The sequence below is a fragment of the Diabrotica undecimpunctata genome, chromosome 1, assembly GCF_040954645.1.
Source record: "Diabrotica undecimpunctata isolate CICGRU chromosome 1, icDiaUnde3, whole genome shotgun sequence".
NCBI classification, from domain to species: domain Eukaryota; kingdom Metazoa; phylum Arthropoda; class Insecta; order Coleoptera; family Chrysomelidae; genus Diabrotica; species Diabrotica undecimpunctata.
The window spans coordinates 176933457-176957306 of NC_092803.1; the positions used below are offsets into that span (position 1 = coordinate 176933457).

Genomic DNA, 23850 nt, shown 5'->3' on the forward strand with positions numbered 1-23850 from the left:
GGTCTCGTTCCAGAGATAACAAAATCCGTCTTTATTTTTTATAATAAATATACAGAAATTGTGCGTGCATATCTTAGTTTTGTAATATATAGAGATGACACATTAGATTAAGGTGCCAATAACACAGCTTGCGTGTCCATTGTGAATACAAATTCTTATGTATTTTTATCCTGTACTTTTTCAAGTCTAGCTTCATTCTTTCTATGTGCTCATTGTGTTCTATGTCAGGTATTTTTCCTAGTTTGTGAGAGAGGCACTTTTTTCTCATTCATCTTTGTTTGGAGGTTTGGTATTCCATGGCGTGCATCAGTATAATGTGTAGAAATTGTACAAGACTTTTTTTGGTGTCCATTCTGGGAACAAATAAAGCTTGGCCGAACTTTTGCGGCAATAATGGGATTACAGTTTTATAATATTGTTCAAAAACTCTTTAAGTGATTTCACTTCTACTTCGTAGGGATTTTTTGTTGCGTGTTGATTTGTTTTGTAAGAAATATTCTCTTTGCCTTTTTTCCAGTTCCAGATAGTCATTTTGGTAAGACACAAAGTGTTTTGAAACATCGTTTTACAAACTCTCACGCGGCATTCGTTAGTCAAGTTTAAGTTAAATACCATTCTGCTTTTTCTTCTTGTTATTAATGGGTCTTTTCTATCTCTTCGCCGTTTTGTGGGTATCTCTTGTACAAGACCACTCACGAAAACCCTTTTTCCCCCCAAGTCATCCTCCAAAACGTTTCAAATATAGTTTTCCTTTCTTCTTCTGAAACTTCGCTATTTTAAAACACTTTTATCAGTTGTCCTACATTTGCATCGAGGTTTAAGAACTCGTTTATTTTTTTGTGTTCTTTCCCATTTACCTTCAATATTTTGACGCCCAGTATACTGTTGCCCATTTTCCCTGTGAAGCTTGTTCATTTGATCTTTGCATGCAGTTTTATTTACCTGACACCTTTTTCTTCTCTTAATTCTCCATGGTTCTTCTTCACTATTAGAATCAGAGTGCTCAGAATAAGGTACAAGTTGTGCATTCATGCAGTCGCTATCATCACTGAAATATTTGTCAATCAAGCTAGTATTGTAGTAACAGATAATCAGATAGTAAATCAGTAACAGATTTCAAGAAAACAGACGAATCATTATCGAGACGCGCCATAATCTCTTGGAGTTAGCCACGTTTCGGTTTTGTTATGCTAGTGTTAGGAGTTGACCGTTTTACGTGTTCGCCGTTTTCTCCGAAGTTTTAAAAGTTAGGGAGATATTTGATTGACCATAATGTGAGCGACAACTAGAAGCAGTCGACAACGCCAAAACCTGTATTTCGGTAAAAAATGGAGTTAGCCGATTTGCAAGTTAAGCCATCGAGTGGCTTTACTTATATATTTTTTTTTATTTAAATTAACGTGTTAGTTGGTGCAATGAAGCAGTAAAAAGCCCAAATGCCAAATTTTTGCAATTGCATGGATTTAAATGAAACTTTTTGCATTCAATTCGTAGGTCAGGACATTTTGTGAACAAAAATAATGATGTGGAAATGAAAATTGCATTATTGAACAAGGAAAATGCATTTCGAAATTATGAAAAATAATCCATTTGTAAATCGGAAATAATTAACGGAAATAAGTTCAATATTACTACTCGAAGATTTTTGGGGTCACTGAACACGAGTATCATGACGGCGATGGTCTCCGACGCACCTAGTGCCCAGGAATTGCTCCTATCTCTTGAAATTTTGTAGGAATTCGATACAAAATCAGTGCAAACTCGTTTCTTGTGGGTTTTTGGGGTCACTGAAGACTGATATCATGTCAGCGATGGTATGCGAGGCACCTGGTGCCCAGGACGTGCCACGTCTCCTGGAGATTTGTGAAAATTCGATACAAAATCAGTGCAAATTCGTTACTTGGTCGTTTTTCAGGTCGCTGAACATTACATCATGTCAGCGATGGTGTGCGAGTCACCTGGTACCCAGGACGGGTCTCATCTCCTGGTGTTTTGTGGAAATTCGGTACAAAATCAGTGCAAACTCGTCACTCGGTGGTTTTGGGGTCGTTTTCGGAGAATTTTTCGAAGTTCTCCCAACAGTCTATGCTTTTACCCAACACTCGAAGACTGCACAGACTGAGGATGGGAATTTAAAGAACAACCTTTAGTTCCCATAAAAATGATACAATTAACTGGTCCACCAAGCATCTCAAGCTTGATATTTTGCGGGTACAAAACCGATTGTGGAAATTCGTGTGGATGCAGGAAACACGAATTGCATTCAGTGGCAGATCTAGACATTTGCCTTGGGGGGACTTTCAATGAATTACCAACCAAGACATAAAAAAATAAACCCAAATGATATAAAAGACATACAAAATAGGTTTTCTTTAATTTTGTCCTTGTTGGGGGGAGGGGGGGGGGCAATTTTTCCTTTCTGTGTATATGCTGACTTTGTGGTGTCGCGTGCAAAAAATGTGCAGGCGTTAATTGCATAAATATCGAAAAATATAAAAACGAGTGATGGATTCGACCGTTACTTGATGAAAATTTATTTATCTAATAATAAAATACTGAAAGTTGGTCATTCAGAATTGAGACAAACAGTTCTCCCCTCCTTAACTTATTCAGTTAAAGACACAGTCCAAAGTGTAGTTAAAGTGTAAACACATACCAAAAATAGATCACTTGAGAAAGGCACTCTGGCCGAAACAGCTGTAGTGATAATAATTTAAAATAAATTTTGTGTTGAAAACAAAAGTTTTCAGTGTTTTATTTTTATATAAAAATGAATCGATAGACGAAGAAAATTAGACGATGGATCAAGAACGTGAAGAATTGTATTATAAAACATTTGAAAAATAAAAATTAAATATTTACTGTGTAACGAATTTCCACAAAAATTCCAATTAGTGTCCAGCGATTTCAAAAACTCACGAGTAACGAATTTGCACGGATTTTGTATCGCATTTCCATATTAACTTCAGGAGACGAGGCTCTTGGCACCAGAGGCATCGGAGACCATTACCGGCATCATACTCGTGATCCCAAAAACTACCGAGTAACGAATTTGCACTGATTTTGTATCGAATTTCCACAAACCTCCAGGAGACGAGGCACACGTACCTTGAAGACCATCGCCATCTTAATATTTGTATTCAGTGACCCCTAAGAACCCCCGAGTAGTAATATTGAACTCATTTTCGTCAATTATTTCCGAATTAAAAATTATCAATTTTCATCACCTCGAAATGCACTTTTCATTACTTGTTCACTAATGCAATTTTCATTTCCACATCATCATTTTTGTTCACAAAATTTCCTGACATTCTTACTAATCGAATGTAACGAGATTTATTGAGATTCATTTAAGTGCAAAAATTTGGTAATTTGAATTAGTTGAATTAGAGTGGCTGTTAGCTCTTCATCCAGTTTATGTAGTATTCGAGTGTTCGTGTATAGTTGGCACTCAACCAGTATGTGTTTGACGCTGACGCGGGTATTTCAGGTACTACAACAAGAGGGGTTGCTTTGACTCATCTGGTAACCACAGGTAAGACAGCAATCTCCAATTTTGAGTCCTCTTATGACAACTCTTCTACCTCGTGCTGGTACTTTTAAAGTAGGGATTTTGGGTTAAATATCATGAAATTTGCGGCTTGTCTTATTCTAGAGGTCTTACCAGGGTCTCAAGCACATTTGATTATGTTGCTTTCTGCACATGCGATTGACTCTATATAACATATGAGGACACCAGAGAGGGGTCTGGATATATACATTCAGTCTACAAAAACGCTGGTTTCTCCCCTTCGACTTGAGTATGTATATTTCAAAATACAAAGGACAAGCATGGTGAAATATATTTAGCAAGTGAAATAAAAGAAAAAAATATTACATATATATTTAGTTTTAACTCATCAATTTCTACAATATTTAAATATGCGACATTATTACAAAGGTGGTATCTCAAAGCGACAATTAACTAGCGGAATATTCTATGACCAATACGATAATAAAAAAAGGTAAAATCTTCTAAAAGGACCACCAAGGAACACATCACAGGTCGCGAACAAATTATTCTTATAATAGGTATACAAAACTAAATGAATACATAGTTTTTACTCAAAGGTGTTAAAAATGGTATAAGACAATAACATAAACAATACGTAATTAATATTACAAAGGTGAAATATATGAATACATATAATAAAGTAAATTATCAATAAAAACTCAATTAATTAATAGTGAAATTAATAAACTGAGTTAATAAAGGTGCACAAAATGCAATCAGCGATAAATATGCGAATAATAATGAAATCAATATAATTAATAATAGAAGCACATTAAAAATAGAAACGGTTAGAATGTTTAAAATCACGACACAATATGAAAAATAGTTCAGCAACAAACAATTGTAAACTTGCAATGAGTAATTGTATAATAATGTAACAATTTTGTACGAATAACCCTACTCTGGTGCATCAACAACAATATATACAAGGAATTGTACATACCCTACTTGGGCGAGCTTCAGGAACAAAGTGAAGTGGATATCGATTTTCGGAGATGCTGTCGATCTTCTTAACCTGAAAAACCAAGTGAGAGCGACTACTTGCGCCAATGTTGCTTAATTCTTAAAGAGAGTGGTGAATCTTTCTCCTGTGATTCGTATACCTCGCAGTTAGATGGGGCTACTTAAACGATGTAGAAATAGTTTACATTTATTAGTTTATGAAAAGTTGCGAAACTGCAACAGACTATATGTTGTAAATCTTACCCAAGTTGAATCGTTTCTATTGAAATATCAGATTGGAATGCCTCTTTAGTCGCTTGGTCCGCATTTTTATTTCCTGTATAATCCACATCTTTCCTATACTGTTGTACGGAGTTGAGTCGTGGACTCTCACAGACGCTATCTGCAAGAAAATTAAGGCCTTCGAAATGGAGCTTTATCGTCGAATCCTGAATATATCCTATACAGACAACGTTACTAATGGATTCAGCCAGAAAGAATTTCCTGGCTGAATCTACGTACGTGGTTCAACAAATCAACCACAAATCTTTTCAAAACAGCAGTTTGCAAAATACAGGTTGTTACGATGGTCTTCAACATCCGAAACGGATAGGCACTACAAGAAGAAGATAATCCACATGTAATGTAATGAGTCCAAAGGATGTTAATCAATACGTTCTTATTTTTTAATTGATGGCATGCGTTGTGGATAGTAGATTTTGGGAGTAAATATTCTTGATAGATAGAATTAGGGTGGAAGATAGTGAATAGGTGCTACAGTAAGATGAAAGACGGTAAGTAGCTATAATTTCGTTGGTATTCGTGACAGCAGAACCAACCTGGTTTTGTACTTTAGAGTCAACTGTGTAGATCATTGAGTCGTACTGCTTGGCATAGATAAGTTCCACGCACAAAGTAATCAGTAACGAGCCGATTAGACTGCTTCCTTTTCGTTCCTATGCTTCCCCTACCTACCAACAGTATCGGTACTACTTTTAGTTGCTCTTTAATAAATTCGTTGCTGTTTCTGGTCTTACCAACGGCAGTGTACTGCTTTGGGCGCCGTTTCATTTGGTATTTGCGATCCTGGTTTAATATGATATCAAGAATACTTTAATTCTCTGATATTCTTAACTTTCTTTAATTTAGTACTATAGTTCTGTACGCAGACGGAGTTGGTTCTGCGGTTTGCTAGTGCTGTATATATTACTACTTCTTTTCTGTAAGTATATTACAGCCACAACGCCAAATATTTCTGTTTGGAAAACATATTCAAGAGAAATTTTCTGGAATATTTAGCCACTCATCATAATATTACCGTTACCCTGGGAGCAAGCAATAAACAATACCTTCGTTGCTCTTCGTAAGGAATTATCTACTTAATTTCTTCTGAGAAGAGGAAGCAAATTAACTAAGAAGTTTTCACCGTCCTCCACCACGTAGTGAGAGGAATGCTATTTTTTTATCGCCAAGCTCTCAGTATGTTTCATTATCCAATAAATATCATCCTAGTTACATCTTCATTGCTTCAAACTGAATATTAAGTCACGAGTAACAGCACAAACCTAGGACGGTTCAATGACAACAGAAAAAATTTAGTCCTTGGCTACTGTGCTCACCCCCATTTTGATTACCAGACAATTGGTGCTTAGTGGAATCTCGACTATCAAAAACCAGCTTGTTTCAAATAAACAACATAAAGCGCGATCTTTGTAGCGTAATCAGTGAGACCTACTTCTCGGCATAACTTCCAAAATCTACCAGACTCCTTCCAAAAGCTCACAGATCATTCCCAGTAAGTATTTGTAGTTAATAACTTATTTTTGATAAATTAGTGGTTACTGAAGGTTTCTAAAAATTAATTTTATCAGAACATGAGCTCGAATTTCATTCATACAGTATCGTTTTTGTCATTGACTTGAGCTTCGAATGTGTGCAACATGTTTGATTCAAAACAAAGATTAATCACATCATGTAGAAAGAACCATTTTGAAGATTAATGAGCCTGGTCTTAGAAAGCAAATACCTGTCAATGATAAAAAAATCGAAGAAAAACGGAAAGATGAATCGCTATAACACACATTTATATCAGAGTTAAACTATATTTGATATAATAAACTATAACAACAGTTTTATGTACATAATTTGAATTGAAAGGCGGCAAACTATATACTAATCAGACCAATCATTAACTAGGCTTATTACATGCGAATCAACCATTAACTTCCTGTCAATACTGTCAACGCTCCAATCACGTCATTGTTAATGTCACTTTTCAGTGCCATCTCCCCATCCCAGTTTGTTTATTTATTTATGTGGGGTTAATGTACATTTTTCGGATAACAAATAATAAGATTTAAATAAAATCATGCATTCCAAAAACAGTGCACGAAATTGTTTAATATTATCGTGAATTTAGTGCTCAGTTGATGCGTGGGAGATATTTATGTGAGTATTTAATTTGGGCATATTTTATAAATAATTTTAGCCAAAATTAAAACTATTGTTAAACCGATTATTTGGTCAATCTAGTTTGCTTTGATTCTAAAGAAGGTAAATGTATGAAGCAGATGCATTTTATGTATCTAGCTTTGCAATTTATATAAAATTTTAGAATGAAAAATGCTCAAAACCTTGAGGATGTAGAAATCCCTACCACAAAGTGTGATTTATTCTTAGATGAAATAGATATTATTTTTAATGCTAAATATGGATAAACGGACGAATTGTACATTCATTTATTGTATATAAGTAACATTTTTTGAAGACAAGCACCTTTATTGCTAGTGTTTTGAAGTGATCCCTGAATGATTTATTAAAACAGGAATATCAACTAACCTAGTAAAACTAATTAAAAAGTATTTTAACATATTATTTTAAAAGACATAATAGTTTTCATTATTTTATACATATTTTTGAGTAAATTTGATGTGAATAAAATATCCATAAATCTCACAAGGTCAATTTGTTAAAATTGTCTGTTCTCACAAATAAGTGGAGTTTATCTTGTTAAATTTATTTATGATATTATAAACATACAACAAAATACAGTATTAATAATATTTTGCTCGAAAATAAACATTCCTAAGCAAATTGAGGGTCACTAAAATAATTATTCATTTGGCTATAATCCATGTTATAGAATTTCAGTTTTAATTAAATGAATTTATTTTCATCTTCTACATTATTATTAAAACTCAATATTTGTTTAAAACTTTGAGGTTCTTAAAATTTGAATAAGTGCCTGATTACCTACACATTAAGCCCTGTTTATTAGTTTCCAAAATGTTTTATACATTACAATATCATAATAATTGTAATAATTTCTGGGGGAGACTAGATTAATAATTTTTTAATCAATTAAAAGGAGGAGACTAGATTGCTACATATTTTTTCAAAGTTATACAAAACTCAAATAGAAAACTTTAATGATTTCAAAAGTAGGTTCTGAAGAGCTAGTTATTCTTTCAATTACTGAAGATTTCCATTATTGCTCTTTATAAACAATTCTGCTTGTTCATTGGCGGATTGATACCTCTATGGGAGGTTGTCACTCCATCTTTTACCTGTTTTACTTGTTCAATACTTATGCCATCAATTTCTGGTTAGTTCTTTGCTGATTACCTACTACTGTTTTCTGTTTTTTAGTGGAGATCACCATCATCAACCTGTATGTGTCCACTGCTGGACATAGGTCTCCCTCAGCTCTTTCCATCTGTCTCTGTGCAGATACTCATATTAATTTTTTTTTATTTCTTTTTATTTATCAAATAGACGGGATCACCCCATTACAGCATTATAATAACATTATATTTTTTAATCTAATTTATCTTATAACTACACTCTAAAATACTATACTTAGAAATAATTCTAGAATTTACTATAAATTATGGTTTTAAATTGTTTTAAACTTAAATTAAAAGGATCTACATCACAGTGACTATTTAAAAATCTTACGGCCCTATCAAATGGATTATTGCAGGCATAATTGGTAGCATGAAAATTTATATGAAAAAGTTCAAAAGATCTTAGTCTATGCTGTGCAATATTGAACCTTATTTTATTTAAAAGTTCCGATTGAATTAAGTTATTTAATAATTTATAAATAAATACAGAATCAAACTGAATTCATCTGTTATAAAGTGTTGTTACATTTAATTTATCTAAAATTACTTTTTTGTAACCGCAATACTTAAGAAACTTATTCTGAACTTTCTAAATGGGATTGATATACTGGTCATACATAGAAGACCAGACTAGCGTGCCATATTCTAGTTAAGAGAGTACAGGAGAACAATACTCAACTTTCGTTACATCAATTGGGAACTCACTACAGTTTCATAATGTAAATCCAAGAAGTCTAAGACCTTTCAATGTAATCTGTGAAATATGGTCATTGAAATTAATCCTTTCATTAAAAGTGGTACCCAGGTCTCTAACTTGATTTTTATAACTTAAGTTAACATTATTCATAATGAGTCATATTGTTTATTCCCCCTAAAATAACTGATGTAAAAGCATTTATCAATATATTTAATGTAAGATTATTCTGTATACTCCAGTCCCATAACCTGTCAATATCCTTTTGCAGTATATGTATGTCTACATATACATTATACATCTACATAACTTTAAGTCATCTGCAAAAAGTAAAACTAATGGCGTAAAGTAAAAGAGTGGGGTTTGCTTGAATATTCTCTAAATAGTTCTTATAACACACTGCTTGCTTTGATTTACATCTTTCCCTTATGCAAGTACAAATAACATTTGCTGGAGAGTGATGCGGACACTAAACTGTAACACCATTATTAAGACGATGTTTTAAACATGAGATAACTATTGCTGAATCATTAAATGCTTTAAAGGTGCTGTTCTATCGTGTTCAGCACGGATGTTAGATTCACTGGAATGGTTTTCAGGTACATTATATATAATAATATTTTTGGCTCTCCAGGACCTGTCCTGTATTTCCTCAAAAACTGCATCGGTACCTTTCACATCTGCACAATTTTGAATGTTATCATTTTCAGCACTACTTACTGATTTGTTGCCTGTGGTAGATTCTTTAATAATCCTAAGATCTTTTTTTAGATCATCACACATTGTTTCAAAACTTGTTACCAAATCTTACCAATGTCCTTCTCTAATTCAATAATATTCTGGGTGCTGGCAATTTTCACTTCACTTAAAGTGTTTTCAAGTGCACTGACACGATTTTTTAGGTTTAGGGCGTTCATAATCCCAGGTACACAATCCTTACAGAAGTAAGACATGATTCTGGTAGCCAACAATAAACATCTTATCTCCGTTGAACTAATTCCAGCGCAGCTCCTGCACATCACCCGCTTGCAAAAATCACATGGGTAACCAAACACTTCACCGAAGTTCTTAGGCTCTTTAAAAATGCAGTTTACAGAACACTTAAAACATTTGGCTTGCATGTTAAGGTTAGTTTTAGATATTTTATAATTTACCACTAAATTTGAAAATATACCAAATTTTTTTTTTTATTTTTAGGCAACTCGCAATGATTAGGATATAATAGTATAGCACAAACAATGTTTAAACAATAATTTACGAAAAATATTAAAATTTTAGAACACCAAGTAAACAATGTACATAACCTTTTTACTTCTCTATATATCCGCAACTTGTGGTTGTTTGTTTCTTATCATAAATTGGGGATTTTTTCTTGTAATAACTCAAAGTAATATTTTACCCACTCGTCCATTTGTATTGGTTCTATCTTTACTCTTTCATGGGTATTCTGTCTAAAGTTTCTCAACATTTTTCATGCCTCCCTTGCTTTTGAGCTTCCCATTAAGCTATCTATATCTTTACATTTTTTTGCCAAAATTGTTTTTTCTGCTCTTTATTTCTTTTTTTTTCATAAGTTTGCCTTCTGTATCATCATCAGTTGGCGCTACAGCCCTTCGTGAGCCTTGGCCTGCTTCAAAACATTCTTCCATCCTTCCCTATCGAGTGTCTGTCTTCTCCAGCCCCTCACTCCAATCTCCCTCAGATCTTCCTGTACATCGTCCAGATATCTGAGTTTAGGTCGCCCCCTTCTTCTTCTTCCGACCGGCCTGTTTAGCATAGTTATTTTAGTGGGATCACTCTCATCCATCCGCATAACGTGGCCCACCCACCTTAGGCGGTTTATTTTGATGGTCTTCACAATATCTGCATCACCAAAAAGTCTATAGAGTTCAAAGTTATATCGCCTTCTCCACAGACCCTGTTCGTTTACTCCGCCATATATGGTCCTCAATACTTTTCTTTCAAAGACTCGCAGTAACTCTTCATCTCGGGTCGTCATTGCCCATGTTTCCGATCCGTATGTGAGCACTGGGCGTATTATTGTTTTATAAAGTTTGCACTTTGTTGCTATTGACATACTTCTCGCTCTTAGTTGAGGGCCCAGGCCAAAATAACAGCGGTTAGCCACGCATATTCTTTTTTTTATCTCGTTGGATGTGTTATTTTTGTAGTCTACCAGTGATCCTAAGTAGCAGAATTCTTCTACCATTTCTATCGTTTCGTGTTGCACCTCTAAGTTATTTTGTTGAATTCTTGATATGGCCGGCATATATTTAGTTTTCTGGATGTTAATCAGAAGTCCGATGTTTTCTGCGGCATTTTTGATACGTGTGAAAGCCTCCACTGCTTCATTTTGGGTTCTTCCAATTATGACGATATCATCAGCGTATGCCATTATTTGTATACTACGGGTATATATCGTACCTTTTAAGTTGATTCCCGAATCTCTCATAACTTTTTCTAACGCTAGGTTGAACAGCGTGCATGATAGCGCATCTCCCTGGCGCAGTTCTCTGTTGGTTTTAAATGGTTTTGAAACCCTGCCTTCTGTATTCTCTTCTGTATTCTTGATCTCTTGTGGTCAGCCACTTTTGGTCAGCTTTCTTCGTTTCTTTTATTTGGTTTTCTATCTTTGTTGTCCACCAATAAGATTTTTTCGTTATTTTCCCTTCCAATGGCTTCTTCTGCTGCTACGTGTATTTGAGTTTTCATGTTTTCATATCGTTCTTCATTTGTTATTCCTTGCATAAGTTTCGTTTTTGACGATAGTCTTAATTTATAAAAAAAGAGATCGACTCGTCTTTTAGTTTATCTGTTCTTGATTTTATGTTTTCATCTTCATTACATTTTCTTTTATTAGACTGTTTTGATCATTATTTCTTAAGTATATTCTTGATCTCCCATTAGATCTATTAGGTACATTCTCTATTCTCACATTCTCATACATAGTGTTTTATTGATTTTTGATTGAGAACTGGTTTTATATATGAATATTTATATACATATCTCTTTATGTCTAAAGAAACCATGATATTCTTAACGAATTCTGGTCAGATAATTCAATCAGTCTCGTTTTACGAGACTACTATAATATACTAATACTATAATCTCGTACTATTTTGTTACTATCTTTTCTTTCAGTACTTGTATTGTCTCGGATAAAGATAATTTCTTTCCGACTGTTTACATTTTTAAGTGTTTCTTGCAGAATTTGTTCGAACTGATTTTTCCCCCTTTTACTGTCATCGGAGGGGGCATATACTTTTATTATCACTATATCTTTTCCATTTATTTTTATGCCTACCCTGATTATTCTTTCATTTGTGACTGTCCAATCTATGACATATTTATTAAATTTTTTATTATTGTTACAGGCTCTGCTCTTTTGTCTCTATGGTCTTTATTTACTCTGCTTTAGTAATGAACATATTATTCTTTCTATTATTTTAGTTTATTTATTGTTTATACTCTATACATTCCAACATTCTAAATTCATTGTCCGTTTTCGCAGCTGAATTCGTTTCCGTTAACAAACGGACAGACCGGTATCAAAGGCTTTTTATTGGGCGTGTTAGCTTATATTTTTATTTTCCAGGTGCCGGGGAGCTAACCCGACGACCTAACCTTCCTCCTTTCTCAACCGGGCTTGGCAGCGGCTACGGTCGAGTTTCATAAGCAGTTGGTTGCAACAATTCTCTCTCCAGCTTCACCACCGTTACGATTTTTTTACATATTCTCTATAGTCTTTACTAAATCAATTTCTTCAATTCTTCCTACGCCAAACTCAATCTTTAATTTGCCTTACTATTAAAACGCAAACGTGAAAAATTTTCCAGTCCGAAACTCCTGTTGTTCTTGTAGAGTAATTTGATAATTTATTTTTGTTGCTATTATTCTTGAGTGTTGTTTTTAATAAATTTATATGGTTCTGAAGCTATGTACTTGTGGCATTTTTATATTAACTACTATATTCTATGGAAATTAACCAAAATATTAATTTTAAAGCACGATTTTCACTTCTGAAATAGTTTTCAAAATAAAAATTAAACTAATTATTTTGTTGTATACTTTATTCTTTCTAAGTATTAGAAGAGACTAAATATTGGGGGTATTACAATGATAAAGGCATTACAGAACTTGATACACAAAGAAGTGAAGTTGAAACGAAGAGCGAAGTGGAAAAAATGTAGAAAAATAATGAAGAAATACCGAAACCCTGGAATGAAGAAGAAATACAGAGAAACAATCAACTGTAAGTTATAGATGCATAATACTGCATATTGCTTAGGAAAATTATATTAAAACTGTCTTATTAAGCATGAGTCTGATTAAAACTGTATACCAGAGTGTTTTGTGAAAGTACTGACATAGATTTAGAGCCTATTGTATAACCACTAACCCCAATGCAAATGCTGGAAAATATACAGGAAAAATTTCAACAACTAACAATACCAAATTTTTCTTGTTATTTTCCCCGAGGTTACAATGTAAAACCGTTGCAGTTGGTTTACTGACTGATAAAAAAACGGAAATATACTTAAATTGTATTCAAATTACCTTGCTAGTGATAAGATATGATTCAGTGTTTACTTTGGATGCCACAGAAAGTAAATATATATACTATGTAAAGGAGTAGAAGTTTATCTGTGAATGTACCAGTGGAAAATGATTACACTTGTGTGAGTTCAAATTCTACTCCTTGTTTTTTTTATTATTCTTGTTTAAAACAATTACTGATTTTTGTCTCCCAATAAATAATTGATTTCAATTAAAAACGAATTATAAAACAAGTTTTAAAGTCCTAGAAATGTTAATCTATTACAGTGACTGAGCTAAATCTAAAACCCTAACACGAACATCAAAGATTAGAATATATAAAACGGTGATTAGACCGGTGCTCATGTATGGGTGTGAGATGTGGACCCTGACCAAAGAAACTGAAAGAAAACTTAGATGTTTTGAGAGGAAAATCCTCAGAAGAATCTTTGGGCCTTATCACGACCTTAATAGCAACCAATACCGAATGAGAACAAATACTGAGGTCAAGCAGATGTATAGAGCGAGCGATATAGTCCAAGAGATTAAATCCCAACGTCTTAGATGGGCTGGCCATGTCCATAGACTCCCTAATAACCGCCTTGAAAAATTAATATGGGAGGAAGCCCCCACAGGAAGAAGACCCTTAGGACGTCCACGAATGCGATGGAGAGACAATATATGGTCAGATCTAAGAACAATGGGTCTGCCCACTGACCCAACTATTATGGACGACCGTTCAAGATGGAAGCAAGTTGCGCAGTCAGCCAAAACCCACCCCGGATTGTAGTGCTACGAAAAGAAGAAGAAGAAGTGACTGAGTTAAACAAATATGAGAGAATTTTAAAAGTTTTTGGCAAATTTTCTTAGCGGCTCTTATAGACCGAGATCTGAGATTGTTTCTCGCTGACGTTTCATCTGCAACTGTAACGGACATCATCAAAATGTTGCTGAAGGATCTACGATCTATCGGGAGAAGGTTTGTATTTTGTAGCGCTGAGATTCACATCTTGTTTAGATGCAGATCCTCTTCTTTACGAATTATAGTTGTTAGGGTGCTTTTGGATGTGCATAGCCTCTTTGAATCTAATACATGTGTTGGTTCGAATAAAATTTGGTGGTTGTCTTGCGCAATGGTGTATTTTGGTGTATAAACAGGCGTATGACTCTATCGATCGGGAAAAGTTATATAAAGCTCTACAAAATTTAGGAATATCAAAAAAGTTGATAAAATTATTGAAAATGTCGCTAACAAGTACAAACAATAGAGTGGTCATAGAAGGAAGTATGTCAAATTTGTTTTCGGTTACAAGAGGATTAAGACAAGGGGACCCACTTTATACTGATCTGTTTAACTTTGTCTTGGAGGCAATAATGAGAGAAAGTAAGATCCAAACTACGGGTACCATTTTTCACTATAAACAGCAATGTATAGCGTACACAGATGATGTAGTCCTCTTAACAAGAACAAAAAAAAACTCGAATACATTTTTAAGAACTTTGAAGATGAAGCCAGAAAATTTGGGTTGTATGTAAATGAAGAAGAAGAGACTGTTAAAAGGAAGTAGAGCAATGGGCCCATTAAACAATATTCTAAAAGCAAAAAAATGTATGTAGGGCAACAAAAATTAGAATATATGAAACAGTCATTCGGCCAGTGGCAGTGTATGCCTTTGAGAACTGGACTATGAATAAGAAAGATGAAATGAAAATCGAAGTCTGCGAAAGGAAGTTGTTTCGGAAGATTTTTGGTCGTATTAGGACGGCGGAGGGAAACTGGCGAAGAACAAAAATAAAGATGTAATGGAGATGTATGGAAAACCCCTAATTGTACAAAAAGTCGAAGCACAGAGAGTCAGGTGGTTAGGTCACATCACTCGAATGCCAGAGAAAGGTTGTGTGAAAAATGAGTATCAAAAATAAAATGAGTCATACGCGTGATCACTCAAGTTTATCACATCATTTAGCTGTCCCTGTGAGTTTTACAAAGAAGCGTGTCAGTAGCGGAGATTTTATTTTTATTTAAGTTATGGTATACTAAGAAAAAATAATTAAAAGCAATAGAAAACGTTAAAATGGAGTGTTTCAAACGAACATCTATTATATCAATATAATCTAAAACATTTTCGGCCGCATTCGGGAATTCTATCTTTTTAGTTTTTCTTGCAAAGTCTGTCGCTAGTTACAATGTAAAGTGACCAGCAAATAAACATATTTTCTTAAGTGCCGAAAATGGTAGAATTCAAAATTTCCGAGAATTCATGATTGATACGTGATTTCGACTATTTTCGACCAGTTACGACGCGTGATTTTGGATGACTAATTTCATTTTTTGTTTGCTAGAGTATAGTCTCTCTGTTTAGTTCAACCAAGCAATATCTTGAACCTTTATGATCATTCTGATATTATTACAGTCATTGGTTTATTTCTATAAATCTCACATCATACTTGACAGTTTTTTAGAAAATTTTATTACTTTGGTTTAGGTACTCACTGGACGTCATTTCTCATAATTTAAATATTTTAACACTGAGACATCGAGATACAAAATATACTCATATGTCTATTATAGTTGCTTTAATCTATTTGTGTAGTATCTTTCTCAAAAAATTTATAATAGCTCAAAAAGTGTTCCGCCACTCTTAAGTCAGAACAAAGAGATGGATTTAAAGATGGCGTTTTGTAAAGGTCATAATCTTAAAATCAAATTTACAAATTTTTTATTATGTATGAAGTTTGTTTAACAGAATGTTAAATAATTAATTTTTTATTATTATGATTACTAGTTATTAATTGCTTAGTTAAATTTCAAGTATAAGCGTGGCATGATTTTTTTAACGTTAAGTATTAAATTATATATTTTTATATCTGGTCTGTTTTCATTTATTGCAAAAAAACTGTGGCTCATGCCAAATTGGTTCGATGATAGTTTTATATAAAATGTGTCATCATGTAAGTCATAAAAATTTCGATTTAATGAGTTTTATCCATGCTGTAAATAATATATGCACTTAATGAGGTTTTTTGTATCGAATTGCGATAAAGCAAACTTTATATAGTATAATAATACATCTGCGATAAATTTTTTAAACAAAATACCAAATTTTTGATATTTGTTTCGGTCAGACGTCGATCAGATTCGGAAATAATATATCCTGCTGTAGAAGACGTTTTAAATTTTAAAGAACTTCAGTGTGTGGTGTCATTATAAAAAAATATTAACAAATCAGTAATAAGCAGACATAAAATTTAATTAACCCATACAGGACTAACGCGCTATAAAAAGTAGTCACTTCTGTCAGCACTCTTTTGTTTCATGAGAATGGTTTGAGGTAAACTAAGTGATTCGATAATTTAAGGAAATTGTTATAAGGAGTGCTATTGTTATTCTCTAGTTGACAGGTAAACTGTAAAGTGAGGATCGAATCTGTTAAACACCGACAAGGTACCTGAGACCTTATCAGGTGATAATGGTATAATTAGATGATCTATATCTACCTCCTCATTCCTTGAGCCCTTGTCAGAGCGTGGTGACACTCTAAATATTATTGGCTGCGATCCTGTGCCGGCTTCATGTAGGGATTTTCCCACCAGAGTTTTCATTTGGTCTGCCTATCTTGTTGGAGATATTCTTCTTGGTTTTCGGCCTTCTACCTTTCCTTCTACTACCAATAGTTCCATGGTGCCCGTTCTTCTAGCTATGTGGCCAAAGCAAATTAGCTATGCTCGTTTTACTTTTTTTAATAGCCTTTTATATGAAGTTCTTCCAGAATTGGCAGTGGTTGGTTGGTTGGTTCTATATCCTGTCCAGGACACTCATAGAATTCTTCTATAGACCCACATTTCGAAGGCTTCGTAGTAGCAATGGGAAAAATAAGGGCATTGACCAACCTGAGCTTAGTAGTCCTTGTTATTGTTCGGTCTTTCCATATTTTAATCAGTTTAGCTGTTGCGGTCCGGGCCATTGCTAGCCTACGTTTGATTTCTGAGGAGCAATCGCTATTGTTGGTTATCAGGGAGCCCAAGTGTACAAATCTGTCTACCACTTCGAAATTCGCCACTTGGTGTATGATGTATATAGCATTTACTAAAAGTGATTTGAAAATCCAACATTTGTAAACGATCACATATTAGATCATCAAGTACAAAGTTCAGTAAAATAGGAAAAATTGAAGAACCCACAGGTTTAGTATATAGTGAACCCAAATACTTGTAGTATCTAATGTTATATACCATTCAAAAATATCACAAAAAAACTTTATTTTAATATTAATCAGCAAGCAACTGGTTTGTTCCGTGTATAAATAATTATAATTAATTAAAAATAATGATTTAAGTATGTTTTGTTTAGTCTGGTTGATTTTGATTTAAAAAATATTGTTTTCTCAGATTTTTGCTTATTTAATTTTTGAATCGTTCTTTTTTTGTTTCGATAAAATTGACCAATTAATATGATGCTATTTATTAATCTCATCTTTGTTTTAGTTCTTAGTTTGGTTCTTCCTCCTGTGAGTCCTCTTATTGACGCTTTTGCCATGTTGGCTTATTCTACTGTGGCGTTTACTGTACTGGCTGATAATGTCTCTTTTTGAAGTGCATCGCTTGCGTTTTTTCGGAGTTTACGGCGATTTTCCATTGTATACTCCATTCTTCGATGTTGTCTAACGCTGTTTGCAGGTTGTTTACTGCTATATCTACATCTCTATGTTTGGCCGCTATCGCCTTGTCGTCGGCATCAAGACTGAGTAGAGTTTCAGGTGATCTTGGAACATCGGCGGTGTATACTGTATACAGTAGTGGTGACAGGACTGCTCCCTGTGGTACTCCAGCCTCCGGGCTTCCGAGTTCGGAAGGACTTCCTATTCGAACTCTGAAACTCCGGTTGCCCAAGCATGAAGAGATCAGTCTCGTCATTGCCCCGCTGTATCCATAGCCTCTCATTTTGTAAATTAGCCCTTTAAGCCAGACTCTATCGAAGGCTTTGCTTACTTTCAGGAAAGCTGAGTAGCTCGCAGAAGTGTTTTGATCGAAATCCAAACTGTGTTTCTGGAATTATTCCTGTCTGTCTGTTTCTGCTTGGAGGATTGCTGGAAGTAAGCTTATCGGTCTGAAGTTTTGTGGGAACTTGCTGTCCTTTCTTGGCTTCGGAATCTTCGGAAGAGCCTATATTTTAGAATCGCATTTACTATGTTGGTTAGATATACTATGTCTCTCACCGGTAAGTATTTCAGAGCCCTGTATGTTTTGATCAGGTCCAGGTGGGGGATGATCTCGTTTGGTTCCTCAGTCCTTTCTTGTTGTTCTTCGACTTTTTCTATAAAGTCTATATCTTCGTCTGGGTGATAATTTAATGTGCACTCTCTCTCTCAAGAGTCATCCTCATCACCTCGGCTTTTTCTTCAATGGAGTAGACAATTCCATTCTCGACGTGTATTGGGGGGATGGGTTTTCTATTATTTCTTACTGTAACAGGTAACAGACAATCTTCTGCATTAAAAACCATCGCCTTGGTTGTAGGCGGTGATGAGTTCACCTATCTCCGGTTATGAGTTTTACGGATCTCCAAAGGATAAAAATAATTAGAACTTTTATCGAAAAGCCCAATAATTTAGGTAGCGGGACTTTTATTTAAAACTGGATCTTAGAACAATGGAAAAATTAATGTAAGTTGCTGTACTGTAAAAATACTGTACTGGATAAACCACAAAATGAAGATATCAGGACAAACGGAAATCCAGAAACAATTAAATTGAAAAATACTCTACAGAAACTATAAAAAGTTTGGAAGTAGACGCCTAAAATTCGTTTATCATGCCTTTATATTAAATGTTTAATTTATAATCGATTTTTGGAAAGTTTTGGTAGACTAACACGTCTTAATCATTTGAGATGTGGCTATATCGGAGAATGCTTAAGATCCCGTGGACTGACCGAGTCACAAATGAGGAGGTCCTCAGAAGAATGAATAAGAATCGAGAAGTACTGACCACCATCAAATCTCGAAAGTTACAGTTCTTCGGACATATTATGCGAAATGAATCCAGATATACTCTCCTTTAAGCCATCCTGCAAGGAAAAATATTTGGAAAACGAGATTTAGGAAGAAGAAGAACATCTTGGTTAAAGAACCTCAGAATCTGGTTCAATACAACATCTGTGCAGCTTTTCCGCGCTGCTGCAGATAAGATAAAGATTGCCATGATGATCGCCAACATTCGTAACGGATAGGCACATCAAGAAGAAGAGAAGAACACGTGGTATACATGCTTATAAAGAAACATTAAAGCTTTCGATACTGTTGCCGTAAAAGTACGATTTATATTTGCAGCTTTGATGATCGAGCGCCGTACTATTACGCAAATTAATCTCCATCGTTCTGTTCTCAATAAATCTGTACAAGTGGTCGGATATGCAGATGACATAGACATTATGGCTAGGTACACAGAATCTCTGATCGAAGCATTTCGATCACTAAGGGCGTCTGCACTTAGAATGGGTTTAAAAATAAACGCACAGAAAACCAAGTATATGTATTGTACTAGATCAGGCAACCACATACCTAGACTATTAATTGATGATCTGGAACTGGAAGGTGTGGACACCTTCGTCTACCTGAGCTCGCTGCTGACCAAAGACAACAATCTCAGCGAAGAAATTAAAAGAAGAATAGTGCTTGCCAATAAGTGCTATTATGGCTTGAGGAAACATATGGCCCCAAAACTACCCAGAAAAATTAAAGTTACCATATATAAAACACTAATAAGGCCAGTGTTAACATGCGGGTCTGAAACGTGGTCACTTACACAGAATGACACAAGAATTGCTTAAACGTTTCGAGAGAAAAATTCTAAGGAAAATATATGGAGGAATCCAAGAACAGGGTTTGTGGCGTGGGCGCTACAATTTTGAGTTATACAGAAGTTTTGGGGAACCTGATGTTGTAAAATGTATTAAATTAGCACGCCTTCGATGGACAGGACATGTAATTAGGCGAGATGAAGTTGCAACGATCAGAAAAATTTTCGACCGAAGAGGACCAGTGGGAAGACAAGCCAGAGGAAGACCAAAACTTAGGTATCAAGATAACATAGAGGATGATCTAAAATCCATTGGAGTAAAAGCATGGAGAAGAGCTGCCAGAGACAGGGGCGAATGGACGATTGTTCTGAAGAAGGCTTTGGCTCATAACGAGCTGTAATGCCAATGATGATGATGATGATCTCCATCGTTCAGGTTCTGTCACCGTACATTTTTAATTATTTACATCTTTGAAGAGCTATAATCGTAATAGTACGTTATACATTGTCCATCTTGCTTACTAGTACCGTTCATTTGCGTTACGATCCGCAAATACACCATACTGATGCCGTACATACACGGCAGCACATCACTCACCCTAGCGCCGTACTTTCTGAATACCGTTTTTTCAAGTTTTACGAAAAAAAAATTCCACTACTACGATAAAACGAATATAAACCAAATGTCGACAAACGAAAAACGATTTAACCACTTCAATATAAAGAATGTAAACTACGGAGGGGCCGTCTCTATCGCGAAGTGCACAATTTTCCCGGCGCCGTAAATGAGCAACGCGCAACCGATACTTGGTTCGTAGCGAAAGGGTTAAAGAAGTCAATTTTTGTTTTCATTTGAATTTTAATTCTTAAAAATTCCACCAATTAGACGTAGCAATTTAGGTCGTAGAACGCGTAATACTGCAAGTAAAAAAAATATACGAGCAAGTCAAACTAACGAGCAACGCGAAGTGAAGTTAAACGGAATCTATGGAATCAAAATCAACAACGTATTAATGTTGCGTTTAATCCCCATCGAGCAGCATTCAATTATAACGTAGCAGTCGATTAATGTTTACAACAAATCGTTGGTATTGGATAAATAAACGTTGTACACGTCTATATTTCAAGGCATTTTTCCACAGTAATAGTCAAGCTGTCACCATTTTTTAAGTTAAGATGATAGTTCAATACACTTAACACCACACGTTTTACTTGTGCACACTAAGAGTCATACCCTGTTTGAAATTCACGACAAATACTGGCAATGGTTTCATGATGTATATGATATAGGTACTTTCATCCGCTTGCGAAAATGAACATAGTTTGGCCAACAAGTTTTTGGTGTAATGGCCAGTACCCAAATCGACAAAGAGACATGTTTGCTTTGTGTGGACAATGGGAGGGGGGAGGGGTAAAACTGATTCGCTTCTAATGACTTTTAATGATCTTTATTTCCCAAAGAATGTGTTTACAATGGAAGCTATTGAAAATTGATAAATATAGATAAGCTATCATAAGCTATATTAACTATCAAAAGACGAAAACTTGAGTACTTAGGACATGTGATGAGAGGGCAGAAATACGCATTATTACAACTTATTATGCAAGGCAAAATCCGAGGAAAGCGAAATGTGGGAAGACGAAGAATATCCTGGCTTAAGAACTTAAGGGAATGGTTTGAATGCAGTAGTGCAGAACTTTTTAGAGTGGCAGTCAACAGAGTCCGCATAGCCATGATGATTTCCAACCTTCGATAGAAGATGGAACTTAAAGAAGAAGAAGATAAGCTATCGACAATGACTTTTTGATATATTTTACTTTTTTTATAGTATTTTTCTTCATGTTATTGTTTAATTCGACAATGTACTCTCTTATTTATACATCGATGATTGAATCATGCTTTAGTTGAAACAATAATGATAGTCTTTTATACAACCGTAGTCAATTATTGTATGATTCTTAAATCCGGTCCTGATGCGCCGCTCGGGCAAACCGGCAACGTGGTCGGCTGTTCTCCCGTAAGAAATACATTGCCAGTCTTACCTGCACTGCATTCTAACTTTGGCTTCTACTATAGTTCGATATAAAATAATATTTACAAGAACATGCCACAAGAAAACACTTACAGAACGTTTTTAGAATAGTGTGCATTTAAAAATATCACGTGCTTTCGTAGTGGTTGTCCGTAAATTCACGATTTGGCTTTTAAGTAGCCTTTTATCGTTCGAGTAGTCTTTTGAGATAACTTTTTCAATCTCATCATTTAGGGATTCCTTCGCAAAACTACCTTCATCTTTTAATTTTAGACTTTCGTACTTGTTATATTTTGTAAGAGCCTATTTATAGTCCTCTCAGTTATCTAAACTTTTGGATCTGATGCCGTTATTATGAAGCTATAAAATTGATCATAATAACTGAGTAATAGTGTTTTCACATTCGCAATATTCCAGTTACGCAGTAACTGAATTTTTTTTGTTTTGTATAGGTTTCAACGACGAGAAATAAACATTTCTGATTCTGAGTATAGTTTATTCTCTAAGATATTCCTACCGGTTGTGGCTTCTTACCTGAGGTATAAAATATTTTTTTTGGGTCATCACAAACTCACTACCTTCCGTTATAAAAGAGGCAGGTACATGCTGGGGCTTTAGATAATATTGAGCTTTTGTTTGTGTGGATAGTCACTGAGCTTGTTTTCTACCGACAAAGTTGTATTATTGAGAAGTTATAAAAAGTTGTATTAAAGGTTACATGTTTCGATGAACCTCCATTTCTATATAGACACGAAACTGAATGGTTATATTTATTTGATTTTATCTAACTGTAAAATTACAAATTTGGTGTGATCGTAAAGAATAATTTTATTTCAAATATGTATATAATTTTATTCTTGATGTTGCTATATTACCACGGTTAATATTAACCCATACATTTATTGAATTCAGAGCCATCAACAGAATTTGAAATATACAAATAAAATAAAACTGAAGAGTTGCACAGCAGTTACTATTGGACATATTCCTATTGGAACATTTTGTACAGGAAGTTCCAGGAAGATCGATATAAACAGTGTGAATCGTTCTTTTTAAATTTAATTTATTTAATTTTCTTTATTGATATTTACTTTGTGTTAGGCATTTCTTTTTGCGAGTTTTCCCAAAGCTTCTAATGCCATTTTTTTTATACTGTGTTTTACATATCTATCTTTTACCCATCTACGAGCCCAACTTTAGATTGATAAGAAAATTAAATTCTAGTGAACAAAAATAAAAGCGCAGCGTAAATTTTAGAAGTTTTAATGCATTAAACAACATTTTTGAAATTCCTAATTATAGAAAATATTTTATAACGTAATGAAAACTATTGATTAAGCAGAATAATAATAAATAAAAAAAATACATAGAATGTGTAATATTAACAAAAAAATGTGAAAGTTTACCACTGAGTTACATCCCCTTTATTTTTAATGACATCCACAATTTTTCGAGGCATAGTTTTTACCAAGTTCTGACAAAATTTTAATGTAAACGAATCCCATATTTCTTGCAATTTTTCCTTCAATTCGTTGATGGACCTGGCAGGATGTTTTCTCAAAACTTTTTTCATTTCGTGGCACAAAGTCTCTATCGGAAACAAGTCGGGACTGTTATAAACCCATTCCACAAGTGGTATGCCATGGTCTTAAATCCATTTCAAACTCTT

General features: G+C 34.4%; 1 protein-coding gene across 2 annotated transcripts in view; it reads left to right on the plus strand.

Moving 5' to 3' along the window:
- The first annotated feature begins 6776 nt into the window (after positions 1-6776).
- gus (splA/ryanodine receptor domain and SOCS box containing gustavus) overlaps positions 6777-23850 on the plus strand; it is a 180256-nt gene continuing 163182 nt past the window's right edge. Inside the window, exon 1 of one of the 2 annotated variants that reach the window (XM_072520628.1) lies at positions 6777-6943. The gene's annotated coding sequence lies outside the window, so the exon portion shown is untranslated. Of the gene's footprint in view, positions 6944-13036; positions 13068-23850 lie in introns of those variants that run through there. The other variant, XM_072520629.1, reaches the window with a different exon arrangement.